The 15,176-nt window shown below is 40.0% G+C and overlaps 1 long non-coding RNA gene across 2 annotated transcripts in view; it reads left to right on the plus strand.

Annotated features, from left to right (window-relative positions):
* The first annotated feature begins 2,283 nt into the window (after nucleotides 1-2,283).
* LOC133245900 (uncharacterized) overlaps nucleotides 2,284-15,176 on the plus strand; it is a 187,799-nt gene continuing 174,906 nt past the window's right edge. For both annotated transcript variants that reach the window (XR_009735809.1, XR_009735810.1), the window contains exon 1: nucleotides 2,284-2,386. This is a non-coding gene — a long non-coding RNA (uncharacterized LOC133245900). The remainder of the gene's footprint in view (nucleotides 2,387-15,176) is intronic.

Consider the following 15,176-nt stretch of genomic DNA (forward strand, 5'->3'; position numbering starts at 1 on the left):
TGTAACTTCACAATAGTTATCATATTTTAGTTTAATTCACTGTAATAGCACAAATCCAGGTGGTCATGACATGAACCAAAGTATAAGATAAACTCCAAATATAGGCCAAATAAAGGAAATTACCTGTTTTACTATAAAAAGGTAAAAACATAAATCAAAAAATTTTTTTATAAATAATAAAGCTCCTTTCAAATTGCATTAGCTGCATATCCTTGGCTCTAAGATTTGCCTAATAGCTATCCTGTCCATAATTTTTTTTAATTTTATTTTATTTTTAATTAATTTTATTTTATTTTTAAACTTTACATAATTGTATTTTCAAATGCCTATTTTGTGAAAATATAAAGTAATCCATTCAATTATGCTTAAATAGTGAAATTTAAAATTGAAATAACCAATATATTTTGTGAAAATTAAAATAATTTCCGAAACATTTTAAACCTTAATTCTCATGGTATTTGGAAATTGTCATTTCTTCACTGATTGTTTCATGTAAATAATCATATGTAGATTGTACACCTAAATCTACACTTTTTTTTTCATTTGGATCTAAACGTCATCAAAAACAGTTGAAACACATATAAACAGGGGTCCCCAACTTCCAAGATCTAACGCCTGGCGATCTGAGGTGAGCTCATGTAATAATAACAGAAATAAAGTGCACAATAAAGGAAATGGGTTTAAATCATCCTGAAACCATCGCCCACCCCTCCCCGCACTGGCCCACAGAAAAATTGTCTTCTGCAAAACCAGTTCCTGGTGCCAAAAAGCTTGGGGACCACTGCACTTAAGGACATTTTGAGTGAGACTCAAAAGACTTTTCTCTATACTTATTGAACGTTAACACGTGGAATCACTTTTCGTATAGTAGTTACAGCTGACTTTAAATAATACCTCACCGAGTCTTTGTGTTAATACTTGCACTTCTGTGTTCTAAGTCATATTCATTTATTAAGAAGGATTCAAAGTGCTTTAGTTATTACTTTCCTCACAGTATTCTCCTGGTGTAGGAAAACAACTAGCTAAATTCTCAGGAGGGAAAAATCAAGCACAAGGCTGTGATTATCTGAGAACTTTTTCAGTATACTAAAACCTATAGCAACTTGGTTGTTAGGTAACCTAGATCTGATGGCTCACAAATGATCACAGACAATGTGTGAGCATGCTAAGTCGCTTCAGTTGTGTCGGATTCTTTGAACTATAGCCCACCAGGCTCCTCTGTCCATAGCATTATCCAGGCAAGAATACGGAATGAGTTGCCACGTTCTCTTCTAGGGCATCTTCCCGACCCAGGGATTGAACCTAAGTCCCCTATATCTCCTGCTTTGGCAGGCAGGTTCTTTACCACTAGCACCACCTGAGAAGCCCCCACAAACTATGTAAGCCTCTTAACTTCCACTCTCGTAAAATCAGTGTTATAGTTAAAGGACCCTGACAGATATAACATTTATGACTGTGTTCAGTGTATATGTGAGTGCATTTATCATTTAGGATGTACACCAGAGCGAATTATCTCTGCTAGATTCTGTGACTGTGACATAGATTGGGTGTGGGGTTAAGTCCTGATATGATTATAACATTTAAAGATACAGAAGTTTTCACTGTAACCATCCTAGACCATCTTGTTCCACCATTAGGGATATCTCATGAAAGAAGTTAGACAAACATGATTTGAAACCATTACCCTTCAATTCAAAAGTTTCAGTGTTTTTTTGGTTTTGTTTTTTTTGTGGGAACCTGGTTCCCCAACTAGGGATCAATCTGTGCCTTCCTACAGTGGAAGCTCAAAGCCCTAACCACTGGACCACCAGGGAATTCCCAGTTTCAAAATTTTTAAAGTTTATTTCCCACACTGTCTCTGTCTCATCCAAGTTCTTATTTTTTTCTTTTAGTTTCTTTTAGCTTTCCTCTCTATTTCTTTTCTATTTTTCTAAACAGATTTTAGCAAATCTTGGCAATTGTCTTATGTTTAAGGCATACCATGAAAAATGGATCAAGAAGGCAGACCCTGTACATGGGTAGGTATGAGCTGGCCACCCAAGATGGCTGTTCTCTTGCTCTCTGCCAGTCCCTTCTTCTACCAGTACCCACTTAGCCTACACCCTACTCACCTGACTGACCTTCCTACATACTTGCCTCAGCCCTAGCTAATGACTGTTCTGACCTTTAGATCAGAGCATCTCCACCTGATAGCCTATTTAAGGGGCGGTGAGGGGCGGCGGGCCTCCACTAGTTTCCCTAGTAACCAAGGAGCCAACCAGATAGCAATTCCCCCTACAAGTGGTACCTTCCCCCTCCCGGCGGGACCGACGCCTGCTGCTGGGTCCTGCCCACAGGCCTCTGCCGCGCACTGTGAGGTGTCCCTCCAGGACCTTGCTTCAGACGTGTAAGTTTGACCTCTCTGTCACCGACTCCAGGCTGTTTCTTTGGTCTCAAAGCTGGGCAGGGACTGGGCTCGCAGGCCTGTGGGATGCAGCCCAACAATTGACTGCACAGCCAGGAGACCAAGGAAGCTGCTGTGAGCGCTGGAGACGTTCAGGAAAGGGAAGTTGTGGGGGCCCTGCACTAACACCTGGGGCTTGAAGGTTGTGTGTGTGGAGGGGGTGAGGGACCTGAGGGCGACCACCTACTGATGTGGGCCCGATGATAGCTGTCCTTGATGAAAGGAGACCACCCAGAGAGTACAGAGGACTCAGACACCCTCAGGCTGTTGCAGAGATGTGGCCGCCATTACAGTGGGAAAAAGTGGCCACAGGTGTGGTCTGGTTGCTGCTTTTTATATTAGGACCGCTGGTGCTGCGCTCACAGACCAGGTGAAGCTTGAATGCTGATCATGTTCCTCAGAAAGTAAGGTGTGGGAATGGGAGGGAATGATATGTACTATTGTCTATTACTGTTATTTGTTAAACTGAATTGGTGATTTAGAAATGGAAAAAAGAAAATCCCTGAAAAATGACCAAGATGGGAATCTTGACTTTCTAAGACTGATTTCTGTATATGCCATGAGAGGAAATGAGCTTTCTGAAAGGAATTGGTATTTCTTTTCTTGTGTTTTTGAGATGTAAATCATCTGCTTGGGATCTCAGGGACTTTATCAGAGAAAGGAAAAGAGACTTATTTATTTATGGATTACAGTTTTACAATGTGTTAGTTTCTGGTATATAGTATATGTGTATTATATATATTCTTTTTTAATATTATTTTTCTTTTATAATTTACTTTAAGATATTGAATATAATTTTCTGTGGTATACCATCAGTTCAGTTCAGTCACTCAGTCATGTCCGACTCCTTGCGACCCCATGAACTGCAGCACGCCAGGCCGCCCTGTCCATCAACAACTCCCAGAGTTTACCCAAACTCATGTCTATTGAGGTGGTGATACCATCCAACCATCTCATCCTCTGTCGTCCCCTTCTCCTCCTACCCTCAATCTTTCTCAGCATCAGGGTCCTTTCCAGTGAGTCAGCTCTTCGCATCAGGTGGCCAAAGTATTGGAGTTTCAGCTTCAACATCACTCCTTCCAATGAACACCAAGGACTGATCCCCTTTAGGATGGACTGGTTGGATCTCCTTGCAGTCCAAGGGACTCTCGAGTCTTCTCCAACACCGCAGTTCAAAAGCATCAATTCTTCAGCGCTCAGCTTTCTTCACAGTCCAACTCTCACATCCATACATGACCATTGGAAAAACCATAGCCTTGACTAAATGGACTTTGTTGGCAAAGTAATGTCTCTGCTTTTTAATATGCTGTCTAGGTTGGTCATAACTTTCCTTCCAAGGAGTAAGCGTCTTTTAATTTCATGGCTGCAGTTATCATCTGCAGTGATTTTTGGAGCCCCCCAAAAATAAGTCAGCCACTGTTTCCCCATCTATTTGCCATGAAGTGATGGGACTGGATGCCACGATCTTAATTTTCTTAATGTTGAGCTTTAAGCCAGAATCTTGCTATTTATCCATATTCTATATAATAGTGTGTATGTGTGAATTTCAAGATCTTAATTTATTCCTCTCCTCAAGTTTCCCCTTTGATAGCCATAAATTTGTTTTCAAAGTCTGTGAGTATTTGTTTTACAAATTAAGTATATTTTTATAATTTTTAAGTTTCTGCATATAAGCAGTATCATATGATATTTGTCTTTCTTTGGCTTAGTATGATCTCTAGTTCCATCTATGTTGTGGCAAATGGTATCATTTCATTCTATTTTTATGACTAATATTTCATTGAATATATGTCCCACATCTTCTTTATCCATTTATTTGTCAGTGGATATTTAGGTTGCTTCCGTGTCTTGGCTACTGTCAATAGTGCTGCTATGAACATTGAGGTGCATATATCTTTTCAAATTAGAGTTTTCTTGGCATATGTGCCTGGGAGTGATATTGTTGAATCATATGACAACTGTACTTTTAGTTTATTAAAATACTTCCATACTGTTTTTCTGGAGAAGGCAGTGGCAACCCACTCCAGTACTCTTGCCTGGAAAATCCCATGGACAGAGGAGCCTGGTAGGCTGCAGTCCATGGGGTTGCTAAGAGTCGGACATGACTTCACTTTCACTTTTCACTTCCGTGCATTGGAGAAGGAAATGGCAACCCACTCCAGTGTTCTTGCCTGGAGAATCCCAGGGACGGGGGAGCCTGGTGGGCTGCCGTCTATGGGGTCGCACAGAGTCAGACACGACTGAAGTGACTTAGCAGCAGCAGCAGCAGCATACTGTTTTCCATGGTAACTGCATCAATTTACATTCCCACCAACCTGGTAGGAGGGTTTGCTTTTCTTCACACCTTCTCTAGCATTAATTATTTGTAGATTTTTTAACGATGGCCATAAAAGAGGATTTTGTAAACTCTAGTGGGAAAACTGGGAGATCTGTGTTGACTGTGTATGTGTACCTTACAGTATACATTATAAATATAATGTTTCTCTACCTCCAAGTGGCATGGCCAAGATCATTAGGCATAGAAGCAGCAAGTGACTTCAAGTTAGTCACTAGGGGCGAAAGAACTTTTAATACCATTCAGTTATTAATGGTATTAATAAGTGACTGGGATAACATTTTTAAATAGGAGTATAATTGCTTTACACTGTTGTATTTAAGTTTCTACTGGACAACAACGTGAATCAGCTATAAGTATATGTGTATCTTCCCTCCCTCTTGTGGGTTAACATTGTTGAAGCCCTATGACTTCAGGCGGTACTCACTTTGATTTTGGAGGGGTGCTTTTCATTTCTTTCTTACTCATTCACGTCTTTTACTAAATATTGAGGCAAAAGGCAGGAATGAGCTATTAAACTGGAATAGCACCATGAAAAGAAGAAGATGGAGAAGAATGAGTTGGTTTTTCAGTTCAGTTCAGTCACTCAGTCATGTCTGACTCTGCGACCCCATGGACCGCAGCACGCCAAGCCTTGCTGTCCATCACCAACTCCCAGAGTTTACCCAAACTCACGTCCATTGAGTTGGTGATGCCATCCAACCATCTCATCCTCTGTCATCCCCTTCTCCTCCTGCCTTCAATCTTTCCCAGCCTCAGGGTCTTTTCAAATGAGTCAGCTCTTCACATCAGGTGGCCAAAGTATTAGAGTTTCAGCTTCAACATCATGATGTCCTTCCAATGAATACTGAGGATTGATTTCCTTTAGGATGCACTGGTTGGATCTCCCTGCCGTCCAAGAGACTCTCAAGAGTCTTCTCCAACACCGCAGTTCTAAAGCATCAGTTCTTTGGTGCTCAGCTTTATAGTCCAACTCTCACACCCATACATGACGACTGGAAAAACCATAGCCTTGACTAGACGGACCTTTGTTGACAAAGTAATGTCTCTGCTTTTTAGTATGCTGTCTAGGTTGGTCATAACTTTCCTTGCAAGAAGTAAGCGTCTTTTAATTTCATGGCTGCGGTCACCATCTGCAGTGATTTTGGAGCCCAAAAAAATAAAGTCAGCCACTGTTTCCCCATCTATTTACCATGAAGTGATGGGACCGGATGCCATGATCTTAGTTTCCTGAATGTTGAGCTTTAAGCCAACTTTTTCACTCTCCTCTTTCACTTTCATCAAGAGGCTCTTTAGTTCTTCTTCACTTTCTGCCATTAGGGTGGTGTCATCTGCATATCTGAGGTTATTGATATTTCTCCCCGCAATGTTGATTCCAGCATGTGCTTCTTCCAGCCCAGCGTTTCTCATGATGTACTCTGCATATAAGTTAAATAAGCAGGGTGACAATATACAGCCTTGATGTACTCCTTTTCCTATTTGGAACCAGTCTGTTGTTCCATGTCGAGTTCTAACTGTTACTTCCTGACCTGCATAGAGATTTCTCAAGAGGCAGGTCAGGTAGTTTGGTATTCCCATCTCTTTCAGAATTTTCCACTGTTTATTGTGATCCACACAGTCAAAGGCTTTGGCATAGTCAATGAAGCAGAAATAGATCTTTTCCTGGAACTCCTGCTTTTTCTATGATCCATCGGATGTTGGCAATTTGATCTCTGGTCCCTCTGCCTTTTCTAAAACCAGCTTGAACATCAGGAAGTTCACAGTTCACATATTGCTGAAGCCTGGTTTGGAGAATTTTGAGCATTACTTCACTAACGTGTGAGATGAGTGGAATTGTGCAGTAGTTTGAGCATTCTTTGGCATTGCCTTTCTTTGGGATTGGAATGAAAACTGACCCTTTCCAGTCCTGAGGCCACTGCTGAGTTTTCCAAATTTGCTGGCATATTGAGTGCAGCACTTTCACAGCATCACCTTTCAGGATTTGAAATAGCTCAACTGGAATTCCATCACCTCCACTAGCTTTGTTCGTAGTGATGCTTCCTAAGGCCCACTTGACTTCACATTCCAGGATGTGTGGCTCTACGTGATCTATCACAGCATTGTGATTATCTGGGTTGGTTTTGGGGACCCACAAATGCCCAATTTTGCTGAATGAGGAAAAACTTGTATAGTAATAGCAATCATGATGGTTAACTTTATGTATCAACTTGACTAGGCCAGTGTGCTTAAATATTTGGTCAGAAATTACTCTGGATAAAAGTTACATCTAAATCAGTTGATTCTGAGGGAAGCAGATTGCCTTCCATCGGGTGAGTGACTGTCATCCAGTCAGTTGAAGGCCTGAACTAAACCAAGGGCTAACCTCCCCTGGCAAGAGGGAATTCTTCAGCAAACAGCCTGTCCTGAGTCTTCAGCCTCATAGCCTTTCAGACTTAACCGTACAATCAGCTCATGGCTTGGTGTTCAGCCTTTCAGTCCACTATGCAGATAGTTGGACTTGCTGGACTTCACAATTGCATGGGCTATTTCCTTAAAATAAATGTCTTCCTATATATATATACACAGCTTATAGGGTCAGTTTCTCTGGACAGCTCTGATTAAGACAGTAATGAAAGAAAGGTAACAGAGGAAATTAGCAATAAGAGACTATTAGCAATTTTTAAGTGGAAGAATGATAAGATTGGAGTCATGTTTCAGGAAAATGAGTTGTGGTGAGATGTAAATTGCATGGAGGGATGAAGCACAGTAGAGAAACATGTGGAGGGGATGTAATAGAGGTTAATAAGTATTTGAGGACATGAGTGGCACTGTAATAAAGAGACAGCATAGATAATGAGAAAACATAGGTGGTGACGCTTCAGATTCTGGAAACAGACTGATCACAATTTGAAACCCCAGCTTTTTCCTTTCCTATTTGTTTGAACTCAAATAAGTTCCAGAAAAGCTTTCGTTATCCGTAAAATATAAGTAATTGTATCTATTTCCTAGAGCCATTGGAAGATTCGAATAAAGGCATAAATACTCCTGTAATGTGTAACACAGATTCTGTGTTTCTTGTATAGTAACCACTGAACAAATACTAGTTTCGGATACCCATCTCCCACATACACAGGATAGCTAGCACATATATGGAGAGTTAGCCACATGAGAGCTAGCTTATTTATGTGTATACACACATATGCTGGCTCTACATATATATGCTAGCTATCATGCATATATATGTGTGTGCATATATATAAAATGTGTATAAAGTACGTGGCATAAAAGCAGCAGTTCAGATAAGTTAAAGGGAGGAGGGGGATTCAAGCTTCTGTGATGTGAAAAAAAAAATGGTACTGTTAACAGGAATAGCAAAATCAAAAGCCGTAGCTCTTTTGAGGTAAGAGACAAGAAAGGATAATAAACTCATTTATTTTGGAACATGTTAAAATTCATTTACTAAATGAGACCTGAGGAAAATCTAAGTGGTTAGAAGTGAAAGTTTAATAATATGTAATAAAGTAGTTGGAGAAAAGCAATATCTTAATTCCAAAATAACTGGAATGAAACTTAAGATTTTAATTTATTCACTATGTATATTTCTATTAAGATAATATTAAGAAAGTTTTAATGAAATGGGAAAATGCTATATTATAGCCATTTCTTTCAATATATATATTAATTAAAATATAGTTAATTCCATGGTATAAAATTATAATTCATTAATTTTGTTTGCATTCCAGTAATCTAACAGATGAACCTCTGCCTTTTAAAAGTGGGTGCATGTGTCAGATGCCAAGTACTATGATTTATTAGCACTGATATTTGAAAATGAGAAATCATGGTCAGATGTACATACATATGACTGGTATTGATTACGTACTACATGTCAGGCTCTGTGCTGTAGTTACTTCTTCCTCAGAATATCCCTACTGCTTTGGACTTTATTCTCTAATCTATGGATGATGCTCCCTTTCCTTTGAGGACACAAAGCTAATAAGAATACAGTTTAATCCGAACCCAAATTTGATTTTACAGCACTTAGATGTGTGGACTGGTTACCGGAAAGCCTTTTTTTTTTTTTTTAACCCAGTGGTTATCAAAATTAAACCTTTTTATTGGTCAGAAAAGCTTCAAAAGCTTTCTGTGGCAAAAGGTTTTCTATACCTTTTGGATTCTGCTCAATCACAGAGGAAGTTGTAATAAAAGTTCTCATGGTAAGACACTTATTTCACTTTAGCTACTGTCTCCTCCCACCTTCTATAAAAAGTTTATGTACCACACAGACTATAAAGAACACAACTGAAGGCAGACTCACAGGATAGGGCTGAGGTAATCTGTGCTCTGCACACACTCTTCCTCTACACATTTGGAGGAAAGCACAATAAGACTTTTCAGACATCTGTTTTTGAGGTTAACGAAAACCGAAAACATCAACAAGACTCAAATAGCTTTAAAATCTTTAACACACTCTGCCATGTTGGAAACTACCTGTCAAAACACATTCTCTCAAAGCAACCTATTCCTCTTTCATATTTTATTTGTAAAATTATTCTATTATCCATTAGCCTAGCACCAAATCCATTTACTGTATCTGGGGATACTTTTTAAAGTAACATTGTAAATTGACATATCCTGTGTATTTATTGCTCCTTCCCATTTTCAAGCTCTGACGAAGCCCAGGGCCAAGGCCTTTGAAGACAGTCTAGAATCCTGCAACCAAAGGGAACATGTCAGGAAATGGGCTTCCCGAGGAGGCGAAGTTGCTAGCTGCTCTGTAGCTAGGCCACAGGCTGGCTAATGGGCAGCAGGCAAGTGACCACTTAGAAAAAGTACTGTAACAGGTGGCTAAAAAGGTGACTGGAACTAGAACCCACTTTGTTCTTATTCCATGAGCACTCATAGGTCAATCCATTTTTTTCTTACAGGTGGAATGATAGAGATTTCACCTAAATCCTTAAACCCATTTCATACCATGCTGCTGCTGCTAAGTCACTTCAGTCATGTCTGACTCTGTGCGAACCCCCAGACGGCAGCCCACCAGGCTCCTCTGTCCCTGGGGTTCTCCAGGCAAGAATACTGAAGTGGGTTGCCATTTCCTTCTCCAATGCATGCATGCATGCTAAGTCGCTTTAGTCATGTCCGACTCTGTGCGACCCTATGGACAGCAGCCCACCAGGCTCTGTCCACGGGATTCTCTAGGCAAGAATACTGGAGTGGGTTGCCATTTCCTTCTCCATTTCATACCATAAAAATACCAAAATAAATATTGAAAAATAACAGCACAAGCACAAACTTTTGAAATACTCATTAAGTAAGTAAAATCAAACAGAATATAAAAACCACTTTGTTAATGTCCCCTGTGGTTAATCACCCTATATGAATAGAAAGGGCAAACCATCTTACAAGGCAAATCCAGTAAGTTGGAAATATTTTATTCTTTTAGAATCAGTAAACCTTCTTTTGGGAACCACTTGTCTTTGCACCAGGATCAAAATTAGATTCACCTTAAATTTATTATTTATTAAACTATGAAAACCTTTGCATTAGTAAAGCTAAAGGCAGGACTGCCCCTAATATTTGCAGGGCCTGAGGCTTGCACTAGGCATGTCTGAGAATTTTAAAGTTATGTATCAGACTATGGGGCTTCCCTGGTGCCTCAGTGGTAAAGAATCCACCTGCCAGTGTAGGAGATACAGGAGACAAGGGTTTGATCCCTGGATCGGGAAGATCCCCCGGAGAAGGAAGTGGTAACCCACTCCAGTGTTCTTGCCTGGAAAATCCCATGGACAGAGAAGCCTGGCAGGCTACACAGTCCATGGATTCACAAAGATTGGGATATGATTGAGTGACTAAGAACATACACATATATCAGGCTATAGTCATGATCATTCCAGGTTCCCACTAAGGCCCTTAGAACCTGCTTTTGCACTTTCCCCACAGCTGAAGTGCAAGAGGTGTTGATCTCCCAGGCTGCATCAATCCCTGTAAACCCCAGTAGCCACCCGGATCTGTTGACACAGGGCAAGGCAGAAGCCGGTCCAGTACCCAGGATGCCCAGGCAGTCACTGGAATTACCCCAGCCTAAAGCAGTTCTGACCTGGTAAAGCTCCCCCAGTGCCAGGATGGCAAGATCTCCTCCCACTCTCTTACTTTTCTAGCTCAGAATTTCCTGGCAGTTCTAAGCACTTCCCAAAGCTGTATTACCCCAGGACGGGGAGGGATGGTGTTTAGTTGTTTTGAGCATCCAGTCTGACTCAACACCTACTTGCAATGATTTGAGTCAACCGGCTTAAATAGAAGCAGCTCCATTCCCTGACTCCCAGGGAAGAAACCGTGATTTTTCTCCACTCGCATGACTCACTCTCAAGACACACATCCTGTGTGTGTATGTGTGAGGCGGAGGGGCGGGGGGTGTCCCATACATTCCTCCCAAATAATGTTATTGGTGCAATTAGTTATTGAACTTGGGAAAACCTTCCTTAAAAGATCAGAAAGAAAAAAATTTGTATTTTGGTATTTGAGAAATGTGTTGATTCCCCTATAGCATGAGACCTAGCCCTGGAGCCTTTGAAAGCAGGACTTGCTCAGAAGAGAGAGATCTTCTTCATGCACTTTAATGTCCTCTTCATTGCTTTTCTCCAGTGTCTAGTAATTCAACCACATCTGCCAGAAAAACTAATTGCCTTATAGTCATTGTGTGACAGTTACAGTGTTACTTATGATAACAGTGTTTGGTATCAAAACTTTCAGATCTTTAAAGGTATAGTATCTCATATCTCATCACATTCTTATGGGTAGATTGCATTTCAGTAGGACCAAAACTTGCCACTGAGGACCCTTCTTCCAGCAGAGATGCACCCTTCTGCACCCCATGTGGTTCTTGGGGCATGGTCACTCCAGGGGCCTTACCCAGGATCTGGTTTCTGGGTCCTGGGGCCATGATTTAGGATTGGACAATCTGAGTGTCTCCTGCCCTGGCAACATGCCTGGTGGCAAACGGGGCTATTCAGAGTCCAGAAGTGCTGACAGATGTTGGGAAGAGTATGTTCTTTTTCTCAGGAATCCAGAGCATGTTGGATTAGGGCTGTCTGTAGTCATCTTGGTGCCTCATGAAAAAAGCCTCTGAAATTGAAGTCAAACAGAAGGAGAGATGAGAGAGAGAGAGTCCTCAGGATGGTGTTTAGATCCCTGAATCTAGTTGTGCCTCTTGGAAAAGCCAATACATATTTTTATTTGGTTTATTTTGAACTAGTTTGAGTTGGAGTTGTGTCACTTGTAACACAAAGCCAACTGAATAACAGAATTTCTGAAAGCAACAATTGATTCTGATCCCAGGCAAATCCGCCCAGATGTTTTACAACCACATCATTTAAAAAACTAAACCTATCTGTTTATCTCCCTCTTGACAAATCTGCCTTTCCTACTGTATTCCAAAACCTCTGACCAAAAGATATCACTCCCCTTGAAGTTCCATCTCCGTAAGTACTGCCACACTTTGTCCTGAATATTCGTGAATCCATCTTCTCTTCTACTGTCGCTGTTTATTCCATAATTTTTATTTTTTTGCTGATCTGTTGGAAGAACCTTTTTCTAACTGGTTTTCTGTACCTCGTTTTGCCCACTTGCACACTGTATTTGATCTTGTTGCCAGAGTGAGATTTGTGACAAGTACTTTTAATGATGTGACCCCTGTGTTCCATCCCACCCCTGCAACGCTCTCTCTCAATTGCTCATCATTGCCTGAAAGGTAAAGCTCAAATACCTTAACACTGGTTAGCTAGCTCCTTTATAATCTGGCTGAAGCCTGAACGTTTCTAAGCTGGCCTCCTGCCACTGCCTCACAAATAATCTGCGGTTCATCCATAATAAATTGCTCCAGTTCCTTGGGCAGTCATTTGTTTGCACATACTGTTTCTCCTTTATCTGAGAAGGCCTTTATATTTGTTCTCAGCAGAAAATTAATATGTGCTTTTCTAGACTCAATCAAACCTTGCTTCCTTCTAGTAAATGTAATCTTTCAAGGATCTGTACAGAATGGAAAGTCCAAATCAGTCTACTTCTTAAGCTTAGGATTTTGTTTGTATCCATTATTCTTAAATTCACTTAGAGAATCTGTGAGGTATGATCATAGAGGAATGGGAAATAGTAGAATGGATCTTAGAACTTTGCTGTGAAGAGGCCATGGTTATTATCTGCTGTTACAGAAGCCAAGGCAAATGTAAATTTTTAGTTCTTTTGATTCTGTACTGTTTGGTTGGCTTAGTGTATCCACGGGTCACGCACTTATAGTCCTGTAATATAAACCCACAATACACATTGGTGTGTGCTGAAAGCATAGGGTCATTCCATGTTGTCTATGACCTTTTTATTTCCATATAGCTTTTCTCCCAGAACCCAATTTGTATTTCTGTCTCTACACCTCTGAGTTGGAGATTTTCCTATATTTGCATCAGTGTTTTACATTGGACATTTCCTCAAGGTCTCTGACTTGGATTCCCACTCCCCCTACTTCGGATTACTTTGTAAAGCATATATATATGTCTGTATTGTAACTAGCCCATTGGAACCCACCACTTACACGTATGCCCCACTCTTGGGTATATGGGCTCTTCTTAATACTGACTAGAGTTTCCTTTTAAGTCTGGTTAGCAGGAAATATGAATGTTGGCTTAGTCATGAGCAAGATTTTAAGACCCAATAGTAATCACAAAATCCACCTAGATTTCTTTTGCAGTTACTTAGCGCTCCTTGCTTTGTCTTGTTTTTTGGTCTCCAAGTGGAAGGAAACAAAAGTTCCTGTTTATTTCTCTAAAGTGCCTGTGACACTGATTTGTTCATTTCCAACCCGAAGGTAGTCGAAGCCAGCAATAGGGTGACTCATCCATTTGAGATATTTTTTTCAGTCCATCTCAGCAAACTGACTTGTTCCGGCTCCAAAGCAACAATGCCTGGGCAAAGTGGTTTATCATTAGCTCCCAGATTGCGTGATGCCAAATGCTGGATTTTTAGAGTCATGGGTGTTCTGCAAAACCCTCAATGCCCAGGCGAGACATGCTGGATAGATTCTGTGCATTCTGGGAAATACATCAAGGTAATAATTACTTCCACATTTCCCCTCTTAAATACACATTTTTACTCAGGGCCACAGGTTGCCCTTACATACACCCAATGCATTTCAGATTTCTGTGTAATTTAAAGAAAAAGCATTGCTGAGGTGAGCCAAATTTATATACGAGTTCTTTGTATAAGTTATTTCAGAGCTACAAAGGCTGTGGACCCGTGCTTACATACAGTTTGTTTCCTTGTTATGGCTTTCTGCCATCAACTGGAATACCTTTCTTATAGTGCTTTAGCTCCCAATATGAAAAAAGGTTACTTATTTTTTTATAAATTTTTTAAAGAAAGACTCCTTATGTATGTTACTAAGAGGACTGGTTTACATTTTCAATACCCTTGATCTGGATATGGTAGGAGAGGTGATATGTTGGAACGGAAAATTGTGAATTGCAAGTCCAGTGGAAAGAATGGGATCGTTTTCTGTGGGGGCGAAGGAGAACGTATATAATTTTTTATTCTGTGGAAACTGAAGGCAAAATGTATTGAAACATATCTTTATGAATTATAAATAGAACTCGCTTCTGTTGCACTCATTTATTCCTTGTAGGATATATATTGTCGTTTGGTTTCATATCATTTTGAAATCTTTCTCAGAGTTAACATTCAGACTATCACTCTCTGTTCAGTATTGATAATGTCAATTACATTATTCATCTCCACAGATTTTTGTTTCATTACTGTTTGGAAATGGCTTTAACATTGCTTTGGTCATAGGTCTTTCATATAGAAATAGTTTTCTCAGTTTTAAGTGTGCCTTCTAATTATATTTGATTAAAGAACATTTGGGACTTCATTTGGGGGTTCTCTTTGTATATTGTTTTTACATTTTCCTAAAACCACTGACAGTTTATAGATATATTAGGAAGTCACTAGATTTTTCTGTGTTTCTTACTGTTGTCCATGCTTTCTATTAAAATACTTATTTAAAATAGCACAATATTTTGTCTGTGGTTTTGGGAACATTAAACTTAAGTGCATTCTGTGACTCAAATGTGTGTCTGTTCAGAGACATTCAAAAAGAAAAGCAATTGAAAGCTCAAGTGCAATGTTGTTACGTTTTTATTGAAAAGAATTTTTAAAAAGCCAGATATTGTGGTGCCAGATACATTACTTTAATGGTTAACTCCTTGACAGTCTGTCAAAAGGTAGAACTTGTATCTGGGATAGCTTTATGGGATAAACATGTCATAGCTTTCATTTTACTACCTCTGACTATAGAAAATTGTTTTAACTGATTAAACATGTAAATGGTCATGTGTTCAGTACCATCCATAGAGCTTTTGTGGAGAAAGTATACTG

Source organism: Bos javanicus, chromosome 4, assembly GCF_032452875.1.
Source record: "Bos javanicus breed banteng chromosome 4, ARS-OSU_banteng_1.0, whole genome shotgun sequence".
NCBI classification, from domain to species: Eukaryota; Metazoa; Chordata; class Mammalia; order Artiodactyla; family Bovidae; genus Bos; species Bos javanicus.